A 20,094-nucleotide genomic window follows, 5' to 3' on the forward strand; every position below is an offset into this window, starting at 1 on the left:
TTCGAATACCGAATGTAATGATTTTACAATTACATATTAGTACTTCTATTGTTTGTTAGGAACCAGTTGGCTGCAATTTGATCATACATTGACTTTGCTAAAATAAATGCCAATGATAATGAAATGAATAATTCACAATTTCTTTTCAATCAATTCTAATTTGATGGTGATTGTGTGTTAAACTAAATGATTACAGAATTGTATGATATTAATATACCTGTAACTCAGACCGACTCTCTTTTGTACCGAGCATTGAAATGTCGGTCTAATATTCCTTTCCTCAATAAAATGCTGCTTTATTGCTAATAAATAAAGATTCATACTTTTAAATGCTCTTTCTTTGAATAATAAAGCTAATAAATTAGATTTTGAAATTACAAGCTGGACTTGTTTATTCATGAACTAGTTACCATCAGTTGATCCATTTACCTTTGTGACTTAATTAAAATGTTTTGTGTTATAATTCCATGATAAAAATGATACACTGCAGTTGTATATAAATGTGTAAATAGTTTATGAATAGTTTTGATTAATTAGGTCACATGATTCAGCTGCCCAAATTTTGTCTCTGTAGTTTATGGGCCTTGTGAGAGTTATATGATTAATGGTGAGTATCATGGTGTTGGGTAGTGTTGTTGAGACAGATTTTCTATAGGGGCGCTGCATCAGTCTCAACCTCACTAACTTCAAAACATTCCAGATGGTGTGCCTAGCCAAACAAGGGCTACACTGGCTTTCGCCAAGACAAGACTATACACCGGCTTGGCTTACGCTAGAAAGAGCAATCCTAAAAGGTCTTGACCCCCTACCCCTACTCACAGCCAATAGACACCCCGAAGATAACAACACCATACTCAAAAACACCAAGAACGCCCTTCTTAAAGTGGACAAAAGAATGGAGAATAGCATAAAAAACACAAAGTGGGAATACATTTGGTTCAACTCAAAAATAAAATACAATGACAAGATACTAAATATGAACTCCTGGTATGAACGGGGCATCTCCACCCCCAACCAACTAGAAAAACTCAGCGCTCCACTCACATTCGACACCCTAAAACACCTCCACAACCTACCAGACATAGAATTCTACAGTTTTCTAAAAATAAAGGTGGCAATCACCAAGGCAGATCTGAACAAAGAAGTACCAATAATCCTGCAATACTCGGCTAACCTACATAAAGTTGTCCACCAAAAGTCGCACCTTTACAAACTGCTAAGCCCAACTTCAACAAAACTAAACGCCAAGACACTAGAGTACTGGTTAGGCCAAAAAATAGGTGCTTCAGCGACAGGGAAAAAATTCACCTGAGGAACTCAGTAAGCTCAAACAAAGTCACCCCAATCCTAGCACAGACGAAATACTGGCTCCTCCACAAAGCATACTGGACTCCGGCCAGACTAGCGGCCGTAGGGATCCGAGACAACGACCTATGCTGGAACTGTCACGAACAAAAAGGAGACCTAGCTCACCTTATCTTTCACTGCTCCAAAGTCAAAACATTCTGGAAGAAAATAAGAGACTTCATAAAACATAATGGGATTCCCACTGCAAACCGACTTTGTAGGGGTAGTCGCTGCCTTCATGACTCTTGAAACTCAATCCAAGAATGACAGCGAGCTAATAGACATCCTACTCACAGCCGCAGTCAAAACAATCCTTGCAAACTGGAAAGACACGGGGAAAGCATCCTTCAAAAGCTGGTTTAACTGGATCACCTTCCTTAGAGGAGCAGACAACATAACATCAAAACACACACCCAACTCTACCACGAAGGGAGAGATGTGGCACACCCTGGACAACTATCTGGTCTCACACAAACCACCATAGGCAATTACAGAGACCGGGCCTCTCACGCACTCCCCTCACATACATAAGGTGAACTCCAATAGAATGGCACTCAGCAAGCAGCGCCAACCAACCTGTCCGCTACTCTGTCTCTCTTTTCTGACTTTTCTCTTCCTCCCTATGAGGGCAATACAAACACGGCCAAGTCGTAGTAAGCCTAACCAATGACAATGTCTATCAGCCGATTGCGTGAACAAGCTGGACAGCGTGACGCCAATTGTAACCCCACCGGCGTACACTTACACCAATATTGCCTTCACCATATCTGTACTGTACAAAACTCTTCTAATAAAATCTTTTGAATTAAAAAAAAAACACAAAAAAAACAATTCCTCATTCAGAGCCCGAACAATCATTTCATTTATGTAGTGTGGAAAAAAAATAGTAGCATAAATGCATTTTATATATCATGTGGTACTTTGATTTGTAAGTGAATAATAATCCTTCGTGCACGTTACTTTTTTTTTCAATAAAGTACACAGAAGCTTAAAATGAAAAGGCAGAAATCATTCCCAAAAAGTGTCCGACTTAAAAATTGCCTGTGATTGATTTTAAAAGTTATGAGACTGCATTAGTAAATCTTTTACTTGAAGGAAATGATGTCTTGAATGAAAAGCGTGAGCAGTCAATAGCAGGGGTGTCACATTCTAGATTACATTTAAAATAGACGTTCATAAAGATTTAAAATAAAAACAAAATATATAGACGTTATACTTTAAAAAATAGGGTGACTATAAAAATAAAATATTTCCTCCCCGTCGGGGAATTGAACCCCGGTCTCCCGCGTGACAGGCGGGGATACTGACCACTATACTAACGAGGATTCGCTGTGCTGACAGCTGAACAGCTCGTTGTCGAGGTTTCAACCCGCCCTGCCCTGCAAGTGACTGATCTTTCTCATTTCCAGCTCCTCGACACCAACGCAGGGGGCCACAGGCTCCACAAACACACACACTCCCTCCCACCACACACACATACACACTCCCCCCTCACACCTCACAGCAGCCCTCTCGCCTCCCAGCAGACGCTCTCAGCAGCATCCCCTGATGCCAGAGTCACCACAACCAGCTCCCAGGGCTGCTCCAGACGGGGCCCGGCCTGGCTCTTCAGCCCAGGGGCCCCAGGCTCTGTCTGATGAGGGGGCATTGCAGCGGGGGCTGCACACAGGGAGGGCGGGAGACTCTCCCACAAGCCTCCCCCCCCCCCCGCCGGAGGAGAGAGCTGGGCTGTAAAGGTGAAGAGAGGAGGCAGGAAAAGCCCCGGCGTGTGAGGGTCTGAGAAAGAGGCGCTTTCTATTGTAAAGCAGAAGGAAAAAATATAGAGTTTGCAAAAATCCTTCGAGCCGGATTTGAACCAGCGACCTAAGGATGACAGACACTCCACTACAGTCCTCCGCTCTACCAACTGAGCTATCGAAGGCTAGGATAGGAAATTATGACAAGGCGCTATATCACATGAGGAGTGGGCACGGAGGCCAGCCATGTGGATACTTTTCTGTCTCTAAACACCAACTCAAGGGCTTGAGAAAACAGCCAACCCTCCAACGGAGACTTTCCTTTCCACAGCAGCCCCTCCCCCCCCCCTCGCACCCTCGAAAGGGCTGAAAAGAAACAATCTGTGCTTTCATCCAGTCTCTGCTGGAGGAGCCCCGTGCTCGCCCCCCCCTCCCCCCTCGGAAGAGGCTCATGTCCTCCACGTGCTCGGCCCCCACACCCCCGGAAGAGGCTCGTGTCCTCCACGGGCGGGGCCCTTGCAGTGTTTCTTTCATGTCCATTCTTGCACCCCCACTTTCACTGTGTATTTCACCCTCCTAGCGCTCTCGCTGTGGCTTGTCTTCACGGCGCTGCTTTTGATTTAACAAATGCATAAGCTTCATAATAAAAAGATTCGAGACAGAAATGAGCTTTCAAGTGACGGTAATGGGCGCGCACATTTCTTTCATGAGATGTGAATTGTAATAAAAAGACGCGAGCCCTGATTACTGGGGGTGCTTTGGTTATTCGCACATGCTTCTTTAACACGTGTGATCTGTCTGAGACGGGAAACATCATTTACTACGAAGGAATTACCCCGCATAACGTTTACCACGAGTCACTCACCACGAAAAGGTCTTTTCCACGCGTATGCTTTCAACGTCCGTCTTTACCACGCGAGTGGTATTCCTTCGTGTCGTTCTGCCTGTACGATCTGCGTGGGCTTGGGTGGGGGGGGGGGGGGGGGGCTAGGGGGGGTTGGGGGGGTTTCCCCCCCAAAAAAAAAAAACAAGCGGATAACAATAAATAAATAAGAAAACTTAAAAAACGAACAAGGAAATAGCCTCACCAACAAGGAGACGTGTACGTCATAATTGAAGTCCTTTCACAGTTTTGATAGACGTGTTTTGACGCTTGTTTCCGTGGTCGGTGGAAGAAAGGGCTGATGGGGAAAGACGTACAGGGGTCAGATAAGAATCTAAACTTTATTAATTAAGGTATTATTTAAGCGCATTATGAAAAAAATAAAAATAAAATGTAAGGGAATCTGTTGTTTTTAATTGTTTAAAACATCGATCTTTTCCTTCATACTGCATGTAGCCTATCAGCATCGTTATGTAAATTTAAATGAGACGTGAGATGTTTCGTAACGTTAATTTTGCGGAGTAAAAACATGCGTTGTCAAATGCTGCGTGGTGAAGACACATGCGAACTAAAGTTCGCGTGGTAATGCCATGCGTGGAACTTGTCTTCGTGGAAAAATCATATATTCGTCTGAGACACCCGCGACCCGTGGATATTTCTCTTCCTAGCTCCTCTGAGGGGCGGCATTGGCTTCTGCTCGGGTATTCTGAGCGCAGCCTCCGCGCGCCGCTGGGTTCATTCCTGCTGCTCCTTCTTTACTGTGCAGGGGCTGCGCGTGTGCTGAGTGTTGATATAACTCTGTGGTTTAGGCAGCAAGACGGTAAAACCTGTATGACAACTACCAGTGTCTGATTGTGTAAACACTACTATTCACAGCTGTGACTTTGCAGGTATTTAATGTCACTATGCATGAAGCCACACTCCCTGGTGGTCTAGTGGTTAGGATTCGGCGCTCTCACCGCCGCGGCCCGGGTTCGATTCCCGGTCAGGGAAGTTGATTTTTTTCCTCACACTTCACGCTTTTTAAAGCATATGATAAATTAATGCAGGTGCAGGGACATGTTGTATAGGAGCGTAATCTTTAGAATGTTTTTGTTTTATTTAATAGAACATTCGATTATACTTTATCTTTTCAGCCGAAAGGCGTCCTTTCCAGACCGGCTCTGGGGAGCTGCACCTGCGGCGAGGTTACCAGAGGTGTCTGTTGTGTGCAGCCACTGACCACGGATACATTTGTAGACTTTTGGTTGATCCCTCATCAATGCCATGAACTGTGTGATCCTGGACACATTGTTTCCGTGTTTTCTCAGAACTAGGAGTTCATAAAACTAGTGGAGACTTCGAGGTGAGGAGGTGTATTTATACCTGTTGAAGTGGGGACATTTATAGTTTAAGCTCTTGTTTCTCTGATGCACGTCTGTGAAGGCTAAAATTGTCACCTTATTTTTAAACCTACACCTTAGGATAGGTTATGAAGTCTGGGCTATGTTTACACCGGCAAATAATGGAAAAACGTGAACTGGAATACTTTTATTCTGAGGACTGTGGCCATTAAGCCCAGGCTGGTAACAGTTTGTTTTAAATGTGTTGCATGTGCTGTTTGCTTAATTATACTCAGTGGAGCCTGTTTCTGAATTATACTGCACGGGAATGACTAGTCTTTGAAGAGAGGAAGCTTATACGTTTTCCTTTCGTTCTCTTTTGCAACTGATCTGATATGACATCCAGCCATAGTCACCCCCGGAGAACACCTACTTCATATTAAGGAAATATAGAGTGCCCCGGCAGTTGTGTAGGGTTTCATAGCTCAGGGGTTAGAGCACTGCTCTTGTAAACCAGGAGTTAATTTCAATTCTTGCTGGAGCCTTTACATTTTTTTAAATTTGAGTAAAAAGCTTTTAATCACTTAAATATTCTGACCCCAAAAAGCATTCTGTCTCCAACATTAAACTTTCAAGTGAGGGACTTTAGTACAAAGTAGTTCTTCCGTTGCAATGAATGAACAACGTGAAACATATATTCCCTTCCAGGTCCATCTACACAGAGCTGGGCTCCCTGGAGACAGATGCTTCTGACGTCATGGGTCTTGTGATGGAATATGAACTGTCTGAGCAGCAGTGGTGGCTGGTGACTTTAAAAGTGGTGAGGCGTAAAATTGTCATACTGCAGTACGGCGAGCAAGCGAGCTCGAACAACCTACAAGGGGTTTTTGCAAGGTCTAACTAAGGGACATAACATGGTCCTAACAGTGCAGCCTTACATGTTGAGACTTGCTCGATGCATTAACTTGTACCTGTCTGGGTCACAGATTGTTCTTTTTAAGTGCCCCCATATCAATGCACCCTCACTACTGTCATAGAATGAATACCTCATGACCAAAGTGGCAATAGAATAACATACATGCCAACATTTCAGGAGAGCAAAGTGGGAGATAAAAAAAAAAAATTTCGGGAGAATGGGGCTTTGAATCGGGTTACTGGCATGTATGGGCTTTGGAAGCGTGCTGCTGTAGGATCGGACATTTAAAACGCAAATGCACGTTTGTTTCTTACCTTTCAGAAGCATGGAGCATAATGGCAGGCAGAGAGGGTAATGCAAGTTTTGGGCACTGGCCTGGCAGGTTGTTGGCAGGGCATATACCCCCACCCCCCTGTGGCAACCCGGGCTGAAACAGCTCTACCCCCCCAGTACTTCGCAGGTCTTTAAAAGACAATTCCCTTGTTAATGGCGTTTTGTTGGTTTTTCACCCCTTTGAGAGCCCCTGCATCGCCACTCTTTGCTGGAAGAATTAGCACTTTACACAATGCCAAGCCCTGTCAGCTGAAACCCCCGAGGAATCGGGTTTTTGCTTGTAGGAATCGGGAGGCGGGAGACTAGCCTTCAAATCGGTAGTCTCACGCCTGAATCGGGAGGGTTGGCATGTCTGGAATAACCATGCTGACCTATTTATTTATGCTACAAGGGATTGCTGAAAACTCGGGATATTAGCCAGGCATGAAGGACTGTTTTGATAAAAATAAAGAGTAAGCAGACCCAGTCCTGCTCTTCTCGCGACCCTGCTGCCAGAAGTTCTTCAGCCAGGACAGCACGGCATGTGGGTAGAAAACATTGCTGTGGAGAGTTATTTAAAACAACCTAATTACGTGCTTTGACCCCCTTGCAGTAAAGATTGTAATCTCTTGGCTCGCAGGACAAGGGCAGGGGTTGCAGAGTAGGCCTGCCATGGGAAAAAAGTGCTTACTGTAGAGCCAGGCTGTGCCCAGGAGATATTCTAGGGCAGGCACCTCTCACCGCTTGTACACGGATTCACGGGGTAGCAGAGCAAAGCACACGATTGGCCTCGCATGCTGGGTGGCAGTGCATGGAGGATCTGGAACGAAGTGCACACTCTTTATAACCTCTGTGCCACTTCCGCGCCCGTGTGAACTCCTTCCTTTGCACACAAGGTCCCTCACTAGTGCACAGAACCAGCTGTGTCTCACACGCAGGATTCTGCTGGTTGAAATGCGGCTGCCCGAGGCCACGCAGTGGCCATCAGGAGGGCGGCCCCTTAGACACACACAGAGGGCTTCCCCCCGCCCCTCTCTAGCCCCTCTCCTCCCCCGGGCAGGCGAAGTCCCGAGGGGAGCTAGGAGGAGCTGAGTGGCACGTCCAGTGCGGCAGGCAGGGCGAGGGGTACTTAAGCCCCCCTCGCCATTTTCTCTGCCTCTTTGCCGCACAGGACGCGTCGTAGTGACCTCGTGGCGGGGACACACTTTTTGGTCCCCTCACCCTGACGCCGTTTCGGTCTGGACGTGTTGTCCGATTATGCCGGGGGTTGTTGTGCCATTTGTTCGTCGGGTCCATTAGGTGAGTCAGGGATGAGTGGGCTTTGCTTCTTTGGTACCTTCGGGGTTTGTGGCTCTTCATGCGTGTGTGGATACGTGGGGCACGGCCTCCCGGCGGGGTCTCGGCATGGGCGCTAAGAGCTGTGCACAGAATGTTGGGCCCGGGCGTACTGCTGTCAGTGCCGGGGGTCAGTTCTGGTGTGTGTTTGTGGCGGACGTTGGAAGCTGTGGTCGGAGCAGGGGCCCGACTTCCGCCGCGACGATGGCGCCCAGTGCGGACATTGGTAGGGGCAGCTTGTTTCTGTTGTGCGACCCAGGTAGTTTATGGCGACTGTGTTCGGACATTTTTATGAGCACTAGTTGATAATGACCGGCGCTTGTGGGTAGGGGCCCGATGCGGTCAATTTTTTGCGCATTTTCTCCAGAATGTCCGGTGTATGGGGAATGCGGTGCTCGATTTACATTTTGTTTTGTGCCTTCCTTTGTGGTTGTCTGGGGCGGGCTGGGCACGGCGGGTGGCTCTCTCCTGTACTATTTGTGGGGCTCCGACCACTGTGATGCTCGGCCTGGGCATCGTTTTTCCTTGCCACCAGTGTTGTGTATTTAGTATGTTTTGTCGGGTTAGGGCCGCTGTTGTGGGGCAAGTCCTCTATTCCCTTTCCACAGCCCGTGTCTGCTGCGGGGGTGGGGGGTTTGGCCCGGAGTCGAGCCGCGCATCTGGCGGGACACGTAGTGGTGCGGGAATATGATGCCTGCTTATATATCTTAGCAACCTCTGGCAAACGGGGTTTTAGGTCGTGCTTTTCCCACCGGGTGCTCTGCCGGTCCGCCGGCCTTGCACCAGACGTGCAGAGGAGGGTCCGAGGAGAGTCTTTTGGGACCTGAGGTGACCGACGGGGGAAAGTCCGGGCACGTTGGTTGTAGCGGAGGCCCCCTCCTCTCTTCCCCTGGGGATATGAGGGCTGTTTCGTTTTGTCCCTATTAGCGACCCCAGTGCGGTAGAATGGTCCGAGGGAAGTCTCATGGGACCTGGTGTGACCGACTGGGGAGAGTCCATGCACGTTGGTTGTAGCGGAGGCCCCCTCCTCTCTTTCCCTGGGGGTATGAGGGCTGTATCATTTTGTCCCTATTGCGACCTCAGTGTCTATTGCGGCCTTGAGGTTTGGGTATTTCAAGCGTACATAACGGGCCATCATTTCAGTTTCACGCAGTCATCGGGGCCACGCTGAGGCCATTTTGGCGACCAGTGCAGCGTTAGGTCACTGCCTACGTAGGCATGGGCGCTATGTCGCGGCCATTTTAGTGACCAAGGCAGCTGTTGGTCACTGCTCTGGTGGGCAAGGGCGGCAGGTAGCGGCCATCTTGGAGACACCAGCAGCCCCATGCCACGGGGACATGGGCGCCATGGTCCAGCCATTTTGCCTCCTCAGTGACCGAGTCATGCCTAGTTTTTTCGGGTGTTTGCTATATTAAGGAGGTTTTCCTTATAGCTCGTGTCCACCTTCCGCGGTTTTGGACTATCCCGTGTGTCCTTCCTTAGTGTTACGGGTGTTCTATTTATCAAGCGCAGTCCACGATGGTTGCGTTTCTTGGTCGCACGATTGTACTTCCTTGCTACAGACCTTTTACCGGGAGCGGAGGGAGACGGTATTGCCCCTTTGTACCGTGCCGGCCATGCCATTGTAAATTGCCATATGGTGCCGCCTTACGCTTTGGTGTCTCGGGATGTCAGTAATTTTTCCTTTGCCCCCCCCCCCCTGCGGTCCTTTCAGCGTCGTCTGCCCTCGCACGCCCTAGTCCGCCCCTTGCCTTTTCCTGTTGCGGGGCCCGGGGTTGCCTAGCTTGGTTTTGGTCGAGAAGGGCAGGCTCTCTTGGCGCTAGCGGCAGCTGTCCGTCTTGCCCCCTTCCTCTTTGCCAGTGTCATGTTGTAGGAGAGTAGGGTCTGCAATCCTATGATCACCCAGATTTTTGCTTTTTGCTTCACTGGTTTACGACTTTCCCGGGCTGTGGGCCTGCTAATCAGACCCACAGCCTAGCTGTTCTCTCTATCCAAATTGTACTCAGGTACTGAATTGGCACTGGGCCCTCTCTAAGTCCCTGTACCCAGGGCTGAGGTGTACCCAGAAGTCTCCCAGGGGCTGCAGCATGTGTTATGCCACCCCTGGGCTGACTAACTAAACAGACACAACTGGCTGCTTGACAGCTGGGGCAAGGTGGTGTAATCACCCTTTGCTTTAGATATAGTATTCCTATATCTAACCCTAAATGGACACACAGATCTCCTATCAGTCACTCCTATGGCAGGCCTTGACAATCCTGAAGGCAGAGTGCTTGGAATCGTGTGAGATGGTGCTCTGGCATGAGCTGAGCCTGTCTGCGGCTTTCGGGATCTATCCCTTAGCCGTTTCCATGATATCGCATACCATATACTCTTAAGTGCATTATAATCCTCGCGGTTATATGCCAACTCTGGTATCGCTTTATCAAAACATGTCGAGTAAGGTGTCATACGAATTGGAATACTAACCCCTCGCCAATTCTGGCGACGGGGTTAGCATTCCACCCTTCTAGAGGGACACGACATGTATGTAACCTATAACCCCGGTTAAAGTCAGACAGAGCCTTAGCTCCACAAAATGGATGCTGCCACCGAGACGCAAGTCTGCCCTCCTGCTGCTGGGAGTCCTCCCAGAGAAGGAGGCAAGGACAAAGGGTTTCCTGCCAGGGGCGGTGCCAGCACCGTCCCAGACAGGGTTTTGTGTATTCTAGGTAGGCAGGGCTTCAGAGGAAGGTGACTGCAAGTGGCACCCCGGCTCACTGTGCATAGGCCGGCTTGAACCAGTTCCAGGGGCACACCAGACCCTGAGCTGGGGAAAGCCCGCCAAAGGAGAGGGGTGTAACCACCCCCCTCCTAGTCCCACCCATAGGGCAGGACTTAGTCGCGTGCCAGCCCCCTTTTGCAGGATAAAGGTAGGAGCAGGCCCCCTTCCAAATTAGATCATCTTTGGAATCAAGACACGACTTTCTACGAAAGGACTTCAAGATTTCTTCTTCAAGATTCTCCCTTGTGACTAAGGAGTAGTCACCCTGCATCCGCAGGCACCATCTTAAGAACACTGCGGTCTGCTGCAAGTCCTTCCTCAGGAATCCGACTGCCCAGCTCGACGAGAACCGGCTTCCCTGGCACCTCTGACCTCTACCCACCTCTGCAGCTAAGCTGAGAACCGTGGGTGCGACGAGACCTCGAGGGACCGGCCATCCTCAGGACTGCACGACTTCTTTCTAGCACGACCGCCGAGGGATCCTCTGGTGAGTGCTTTGGGGTCCGAGAAGCCCCGACCCTGAGCAGCCCCGGCACCGAAGTTCAGCCTCCCAGCATCTCCACGATCTGCGTGGGGCCCTTCTGCTTTTGGCTGCTCACCGCGTTGTTTGGCTACTAGCCCGCTGGCTTGTGGCCTTCTTAACGACGCCCGACGACATCACTGCTGCTGGTCTGGTTGCTCCAGACTGGCCCTTGATCCCTTCCAAGAGAGGAGCACCCCGGACCCTCCTGGTCCACTCCAGACGCCATTTTAGGTCCACCGCGTGGGCTTGAATTTGCCAAGACTTGTTGCCCCAATCCTGGGTCCAGCGACGTCGACAGCATCAGCCATCGTGGGACAGCTCGCACCTCCATCCTGGTCGCCGCCAACGCCTCCTGGTCTGTGAGACTGCAGAGCCCAGCGTCGCCCACTCACCTAGTCGAGGTGACTACCATCCGGTGCCCTCCTGGTGCCACCTGACTACTGGCTAGTAGTCACGAACTTGGTCCCCTCTGCTTTCAGGTGTCATCCATCTTCGATCCAGGCTTGGATCACCCTAACAATCTTCACTGGTCGCCTGCCAGCAACTCCTTCTCTTCAGGCTCCTGGTTCGTCAACGGAGAATCCCGACGTCTTTTCAGACCTATGCAGCCGCAGCCCCTGGGCTAGGTAACTTCGGCATTTCGGTGCCCCAGCATAGCCTCACTATCCAAGGGTCCAGATCCACTGTCGTTTTTGACCTACCTAGTCGGGTTTGCCCGAGAACACTAACTTTGTCTTTACTAGCCTCCATAGACTTTGTCCCGCTTCCCGCGTGAGAGTGCACACTCTGCACCCGAGTCCCCTAGGCCTCCTATTCGTAATCTAAGGGTTCAGTAGTCCAGTCCTAGCGATTCCAAAGCCTATTAGTCCAGTACTTACCTGCTAGTAATTTCGCATTCCACTTTTAGAGTATATGGTTTGTCGTGCCCCTCGGGCATTTGTGTAAATTGTGCAACTTAAAGTATTTTCATAAGAGTTTTGTTGTGTGCTTAGCCCCCTGTCTCATAAAGAGCCAGGGTAGTCTTGTTATAAATAAATACACTGTTTATTTTCATAACAACTTGTGTGGTGTCCTTTCACTTGGTGTTCAAGGGGTAATGTGATGGTAAAACAGCTGGCTTAACACGCCCTCTAGAGTCTTAGCCTTAGACTGCTCGTATCCATGCTACTAGGATAGCTGGTCATAAGGTTGACTTACAACCAATCATCAATAAGGGTTGTTTGGACTGATATATAGTGATCACTAGAATAGTGAGCACTGCACATCAGGCCAACTTCTCACACATGTGCGTAACAGTCCCCCCCCCGGTCCGAGGACTTTTCAAGCTGGGGGGGAGGGGGAGAGGGCAGGGGCCTGAGGTGTAGGCGCGGGGGCGGCCCGCACTCGGCTGTGCGGGGACAGCGTTGGGGGGGTGGGTTCCCTCTCCCACAGACCTGGGGCTTCTGGCATTTTGCGTGGACTTCCTTTCCGGTCACTACCTACATTCTTTGGGCTCTCCAGCGCTGAGGGGGGACGTTTCGGGTCCCGGCCGGTGCACTGGGCAGGGAGTGTGGTGAAGTGGCGCGCACGTAGTGTGCCTCTCGCGGGGTATGTCTTGAGCCTTTAGACATGTGACGCTTTCACTTTTAGGCTTAGGCGATTTCTTGTAGGATTCGGATTCTTAAGTAGGCAGGGTATTCAGAGAGTCTTACTCTTCAGTTCCAATGGGAGGGGGGGAAGTCCACACGAGCCGAATTACAGTCCAGAGGCTGGATATGTAATCTGCTTTTCTGATTCTGTTCAAGCCAGCGATCCTATTTTCCCCTATGCACTGTGACGACACAATACCTGCTATCGTGTCAGGGCGGGCTCCCTATGCAGATGGGGACCTGGCTAACTGCCTATGATGCCTACGCCCAGGTGGTTGCAGCGATTTTCATGGGGAGCCGTTTGTACATCAACTTCCCGTTAGCACATGCTGCCCTCTCATGTTCTAATTACGGGAGGTTTCTGGGGCTGTGCCACTAGGGGGCCGTAGCCCCATTTGGGAAGTGCAGCGGTGGTTGCTTGCAGACGTCTCACGCAGAGTCCAGCGTCCGGACCTTCTACAGTTACGGTTGCACGTTGTTCTCCTCCGACTGCGGGGGGGACGCGCCAGGGTTTTGGCTGCGTGTTTCTTCTTTCCCGATATCGGGTGCATTGCTCTTGGTGCCCTCTTCTCAGGCGAACGTTCAGCACCGCCTACTCCTCATATTGGTACAACTGGGCATTCCTTTTTTAGCTTCTGTAGACGTCAGGTCTCTTGGCATTCAGGGCACAGGAGGATTTCCTCATTGTGCAGGCTTCACGTTCCTGGGCGTTCCTTGTTAGTTAGTTCACGGCAATGCTGGTAGTTGCTCTGTCCACAGAGCTCTTGTGTTACAGGCTTTGCTGGCACCTGGGCAAGTCGTAAGTTTCGCGGAGGATGCTCTCAGTGTGTGCAGGTGCCCCTGTCTTACTCTGTCTGTTGGTTTGGACTTATGGGGATGAGGTTTGTTTTCTTTCCCCTCCCTGCTGCCTCTCGCCGCAGGCTTTATTTTGCTGCCACCCGGAGGTGTCAGTGCGCTTCACAATAGGAACGGACCTGAAGCCGGGGCTGGTTGCGCAGTGGACCTACGCATCCACGCCAGGGGTCGGTGCCGACCTCACGGTCACCGGTTCTATCCCCGGCGGGTTTTCCCAGCCTTGCATACAGCCGAGGTCGATAAACGAGTACCATTGAGTTGGGTAACAAGACTCTTCTGTTATTCAGCGCCTCGAGACTGTCGTATGGAGATACGTGTGTTATCAAGAGTACATAGTTACCTTTCCTATCTAAAACATATTAGTGCTAGGGTCTTCCCCTGTCCTAGCATACCTCTAGCAACTCGGTTGCATGACACGTATAAACAATAGCCCTGCGCTCCCAAGGGTTTGTCCCTCCCCACTCCCTCCAAGTATTTATTTGGACAAACTAGCTCTCGTACCGGACATTCAGGTTTGATCTTGCTAGCATGGGGGACAATTTTGGGTCTAGGAGATTTGGGTTATTCAAACTAGCGGTATGCGAACACTGCATGAGGGGATCATTATGTACATGCGACCTGGTATTCAGTCCTAAGACAAGTGCGAGGCACCAGCCAAGCAAATGCTACTGCATAGGGTGGACAATAGGTACACATAACTGTTTGCTGGTGTACAGGGGATGTGCAGTACTTCAGGCCACCAGCGTACACACATTGTATGTTGTGGCTAAACTATATATGGGTTTGAGTGCCCATCTTTGTGGACGTTTACTAGAGCAAGCTGTCCACTGCATGATCTCTGTATACATGTGACTGAGTGCATGTTGTAGGGGATGTGCGACGCACCAAACCCTGCATGCTGTGGTATGTGGGCATGTAAATGAGTGGCCATGCAGAAGAGTGCATGGAACAGACACTGTGTGAGGTGCCCAGCGTACATGGGAAGGAGCGCCTGTCACCCGCAGGAGAGGTGCCGAGCAATGGGTCTTGTGTGCACAGCAGACTTAGGAATGACTGCTCGGTCCAGGATAGACGCGTAGTTGTGCGCTCAGGGTTCATGTATGTGTATGGACAACTGCTCATGCGCATTGGTAGGCCATTTGGAGCGTATTATTGGACTACATCTAACATTGCCTCTAAACATGTAAGTGCTGCGTCTGCAATAACAGAATGTATGTAGGCCACAACAGTGTGGAATCAGTGTGCCAAAGGTGTTATTTCACCAAGAGAATTATTTCTGAGTTCTCTTAACAGCAGTTAAATCACTCTTGAGCAATTTCATATCGTGAGTCTTCTAGGGACCTACTCCTTCAGGTATTTTATTGGCAGTCCAGGCTCAGGCTGAGGTTGCAACAGTTCCTCCACTTGTATGTGAAATGAGTTTAACACTGCAGGCTGAAGACCGTACATTCTACTGAGTGGCAGCAGGTGCTCCTAAACTGATGGCACAGCAGTTGGTCTGCCTTCCGGATTCCAGAGCCTGGATAAGCAGACAGACTACAGCAGTATCATGGAAGAGCGAATTGACCATTGTCATATGACCTTTTCTTTTCATAGGTTAAGTTAAACAATAGTGCAGGTCCCAGGCTTTTTCGGATAACAAGACTTTAACTGCATCTCAGGGTTAAGGCCCCAGGAGATTTAAATGCGCATGGGGTTATTTTGGCTCCGATTAGCAAAGGGCAAGACCTAGAATTTGCTTAATTATCCTAATTTTAGCACAGCCTAGACTGACTTCCATACAGTCAATCCTTCGCCATGACAGCACATTCAAGCTAATAACCAATAGAACTGAGTTAATACAGAATAGCTACCTTAGCTACCTGTGCAAGGCTGCACCAGGGAGTATCGCAGTGATGGCGGGTTATAGATTAGCGCACTGTGTGATGAGGCATGCCCCCTTTTACTTGTCTCGAGTAGTCCTATGCATACAAGTTGCTAATTCTCCCAAGCGCATGGCCTGGCAGGCTCCACTTGTGGATCTACGGCGTTCGGCCACTTTTCTCTCCTCACTTCTCCCGCCTATAAGCAGCGCTTTGGCTTTCTCCGGTGCCTGCACCTATGAGCGTTACACATTTGATAGGTATCGAGCATATCTTATGGATGAGCCCAGTGTGAACAGCCTTTGGCTGTTTAATACGTGTTGTGGGCCGGGAATGTGGGCCACTTCTCCGAGGGGTCCCGGGGCCACTTGGTGGTCCCAACCCTCCCTGCTGGTAGACATGCCTACCCAGGAACGAATGGTTACGCATGCGTTAGTGTCACTGGTGCTTGTTGAGTAACCAATCGTTGCTTTAGTAGCACATAGCGGTTACTAGAGGTTAGTAATAAATGTATGTCACTACGAGTTATTACACTGGTAGGAGATCACTTGACATGTTGTCAGACTCTCTTACAACAAGATCTCACAACTAATCTGTACTCTGTCGTGTGGGGGCAGTATTGGCGGCCTGTGCCCTTTATGATTAGAAGACAGGGAGGCCTGTACTCAGCTGCACCCTTTCCTGGGCTTTGAGATCTCCCCCCCTGACCGTACTTGTCAGCTGGACTGCATAGGCTTGCACAGCGTAGGTTCACTTGGAACCATGGCAGCTTGCGAGGCAGCTAGGATACAAAAGTCTTATGAGAAAAGCGGCATCCCAGTACTCCGGGAAACACGCACTGCGTTGTTTAACATGTCCTTCGCATCTTTGATAGTTGGAGAGGCCGGCAAACGGCAGCTAACGTGCCTAGTGCGGGCTTCCGCTGACGGGTCCCACAGGGGATCTAGCAGGCTTCCTGGGGTAATTCTCAGGTAAATTCAACTTGGGGTGTACAGACTCCCCAGTTATTGGAAGTTGTGTTCACTATTAAGCTTTAGTGTTGGGCACTACTTGGTTCTCTACGCAGTGGTATGGCAGAAGGCTAGAATTGCCAGGTGAACGGAGTGCAAGTGGGAGCCTATTTTTCCTATAGACTAAGGAGTAAGATAGCAATGTCGCTTACTATAAGACCAGCAGCAGTCCGACATCCGACATTCTTCTATGTGCTGCAGAAATATGAAATTTTTCTTTCTGATAGTCATGGTAATTTCCTCGTTTTAACCATAACTCCTTAATTATCAGAGGGATGGATAGGTCACGGCGGAGGCACGTTACTGATGTTGCTGATCTGACATGTAATTCATGGGGTAGCTGGGACAGCGGCCCTGTAGCTTTCCCTACATGTTTTATTGCAGAAACCTTAAAGTGCATTCCCTGTAAAACAGAACTTCCAACAGCGTTCTCCCTTTTAGTATGGACGCGCTCAATGCACTAATCATCCACTAGAGTTTTGGACGAGTCTGGTCTAAAGGCTGTGCCAATTGTGGACGCTAAGGTTTGATGGCTGCGAGTAAGCAAGTAAAGCTACGATAGTAAAATTAAATTATGCTAGATACCTTAGTAGTGACACTGCTAACTGAGAAACGTTAATTGCAAGACATATGCACAAAGGTTGCAGGTAGGAAGGAGGCTAGGTAGTGGGGGGCCCGGCCAGCGACAGTTGCCGCCGGCCGGGCTGTGGCGGAGTTACAGGGCAATCCGGAAGCAGAGAAGTTCAGCACTGGACCTCAGCGGGCACATAGGAGTGCCAGAGCCTAAGACGTGGGGCCTCATGGGAGGTTCCGGGAACACGTGTCGGTGCCCCATTTGTCCTTCGGGCGGTTGTGGGCCTGTGCAACCGGGGGTTTGCCTAGGACGCCCCGCAAGGGGCGTGAGTATAATGTTTATCATAAGGGGCAGCACATGGTGGTTCGCCACGGTGCTTCCTGGCTCATCAGGCGGGCAGGTGGCGAGAATGCGGCCTGCCCTTGGATTGCCCGTAAGATAACCCACTATGATTACATAACGTTGTATGTAATAAAATAAACCTGCAGCAGTTTCTTCCCAATCTAACACTGGTGTCTAGTGTGTTATTTGCGGGATGCATGCTAAGTGTGGGGTGGGGGGGTCCTGTTGCCATGATGTGTCTAAGCATAACTAGAAGGCCTCCTGACAATGAAAGCGCCTAGAGGCGGGGATGTGCAGCACGGTTTTGTGCTGTACAACTGGCCTCTCTCACTGGCTGTGCCCGGAGCTCTGATGCAAGTGAGGCGCAGAGGTTTAGAGACAGCACAGAAGCACTCTCTTGAGTACACGTGTTTCCAAGCAAGCAGTGCCAAAAGGAAGCTGCCATTTCTGCACCGAGCATGCAAAAAGCAGGGGCAGCGGGGTCAGATAACAGCACGCAATACATTTCTACTACACACACTGCCTACGCCATTAGAGCGAATCGATCCATACACAATATTTCTAAGCAGCGAAACGCGTTCAAGTATTATTGCATCATTCAGTATTGCAGAGTTACAGTATGTTTCGCAATTGCACAACAAAGCATCATAGCCAGCAGTCGCAGCTGGGGCGGTGGGGGGTGGGGGTGGATGTCGCACGGGGGGTGGGGGGGGGAAATTAAATATTAAAAATAAAAAATAAAAACTTACCTCAGTTACCGCCGGTCCGGGTCCACGCCACCTCTGTTCCCCGACCCCTTGGCGCCTTACGGAACAAATGGAGACTGGCAGCCCTCGCAGCCAATCCTGGCGCCTGGGGCACAGGTTTCTCTTCACCCACAGCACGCCCATTAGGAGCCCAAAGGGCTCCTAATGGGCATGCACAAAAAAGCGCAAACGCAGGTGCGCATGCGTGGGCACGGGTAAAAAATTCACCCTCCGTCCCCACTTATGCGCACTTGTGTTGCTTGCCCTGGTGACATGATCATTTCAGTCAACATGACGCCACCCCGCCCACCCCCTTCACACTCTGAAGGGGGTGGGCGATGTGATGTCATGCTGACTGACATGATTGGAATGTCAGTTCTCCTGCCTTGGCGTCTTTCAACAGAAACGCCGAGGGAGCTGCGGGCGGCTATGGGCGGACGGGGGGGGGCTACGCCCCCACGCCCCAATGGACGCACCGCGCCTGCTGAGCAGGCTTGTTAAGTTGAGCACCTTGTTAGTTGTCGGCATCTGATTCCCAAATACGGGCAGAACATGTCTAAGGCTGTGGCACACCCGGGCTTTAAAGATGGTGCCGAGAAGATTGTCCCAGTCATACGAGCCCCGGGGAGGCTGTGGAGTTCTTTGATGCCAATTGTCACACAGAAGCATTTCCTGAGTTTCAGCCTCTCTTTCTTTGAGGCTCCTGCTGAGACAATGCGGCAGTAATCCAGCCTGGACCACACCAAAGCCCTGTTCAATCCCTTGCAGCATCTTTCAAGGAGCCGAGGCAGTCTGTCCTAGAACATGAGATGGATACTTACATAGTTGCCAACATTTGAAAAAAGATTCCCGGGACACTTTGCAGCACAGGGCTGCTGCAGATAGAAAGTTGTTTTTTGCGTACCTGTGTGTGATAATTATGAACAGTTTCTGCAATACTAGTTGGCGGGACTGTCCCTGCAAAACTGGACAGGAGTAAACTATATAGTTACACATCAACATGGACTGTGATTGGATGGTCAAATGATAGCACTGTGCCATACTCTGAGATGTGTTAAAAAAGGGGTGGTGATGGACGGATCATCTGAACCAATCAAACACTCACACCCAGTCAACAGATCTGGGTTTAATCCATCTTCGGACTTTAGCCCACTCTGCCACCCCAGTTCAGACATGGCCATATGCAAATCAGTCTGACCCTGTGCCTCATGGGAACAGTCCAGCCCGAACTGCCAAGTCATGCCTTCCCTGGACTGGAAACAAGTTTCCGAGGACCGGTTTCATGCATTTCAGCCGTCTTCAGCCCGGCTTGCTTGAATCCAGCGGCAAAGTGAGCAAGTGACTCACGTCTGAGCATACCCTGCCAACTTATGGCGAACAAAGTGGTACAAAAGGGGGTGGTGATGGACGGAGCATCTGAACCAATCAAACACTACCAGTCAACAGTGCAACATTTGGTCCATCATCTTGTGTGTTTTGCTGTTCACCCTATGTGGGAAGGGTATGCCCAGACGTGGGTCCTGTGCTCACTACGCCACTGGAGTCAAGCTATCCTGGCTGAAGACGGATGATAACCAGAAACCGGTCCTAGGATGCTTGACTCCGGTCCAGGGAAGACATGGCTTGGCAGTTCGGTCTGGACTGTTCCCATGAGGCACAGGGTCAAGACTGATTTGCATATGGCCATGTCTGAACTGGGGTGGCTTGATGAGCAAAATAACGATGGATTAAACCCAGATCTGTGACTGGGGGTGAATGTTTTGCCATTGTGCAACATTCGGTCCATCATCTTGTGTGCTATACTCTGAGATGTGTCACAGCTGGGGAAGCAGTGTGACAATTTACCAACTTCGGTGGCCGCTGAATGCTGTGTCTACAACTCAGAATATTTCAGCCCTCCATCCATTCAGGCAGAGGTAGGAATCTTTGATCCCAATGG

At 49.9% G+C, this 20,094-nt stretch overlaps 3 non-coding genes across 3 annotated transcripts; 1 reads left to right on the plus strand and 2 right to left on the minus strand.

Moving 5' to 3' along the window:
- Nucleotides 1-2,600: 2,600 nt before the first annotated feature.
- TRNAD-GUC (transfer RNA aspartic acid (anticodon GUC)) lies at nucleotides 2,601-2,672 on the minus strand. The gene has a single exon. It is a non-coding gene; the product is annotated as a tRNA-Asp (tRNA).
- Nucleotides 2,673-3,182: 510 nt separating this feature from the next.
- Nucleotides 3,183-3,268, minus strand: TRNAY-GUA (transfer RNA tyrosine (anticodon GUA)). The gene is given in 2 exon segments: nucleotides 3,183-3,218; nucleotides 3,232-3,268. It is a non-coding gene; the product is annotated as a tRNA-Tyr (tRNA).
- Nucleotides 3,269-4,887: 1,619 nt separating this feature from the next.
- TRNAE-CUC (transfer RNA glutamic acid (anticodon CUC)) lies at nucleotides 4,888-4,959 on the plus strand. The gene has a single exon. It is a non-coding gene; the product is annotated as a tRNA-Glu (tRNA).
- The last annotated feature ends 15,135 nt before the right edge of the window (nucleotides 4,960-20,094 follow it).

This window comes from Lissotriton helveticus, chromosome 1_2, assembly GCF_964261635.1.
Source record: "Lissotriton helveticus chromosome 1_2, aLisHel1.1, whole genome shotgun sequence".
Taxonomy (NCBI): Eukaryota; Metazoa; Chordata; class Amphibia; order Caudata; family Salamandridae; genus Lissotriton; species Lissotriton helveticus.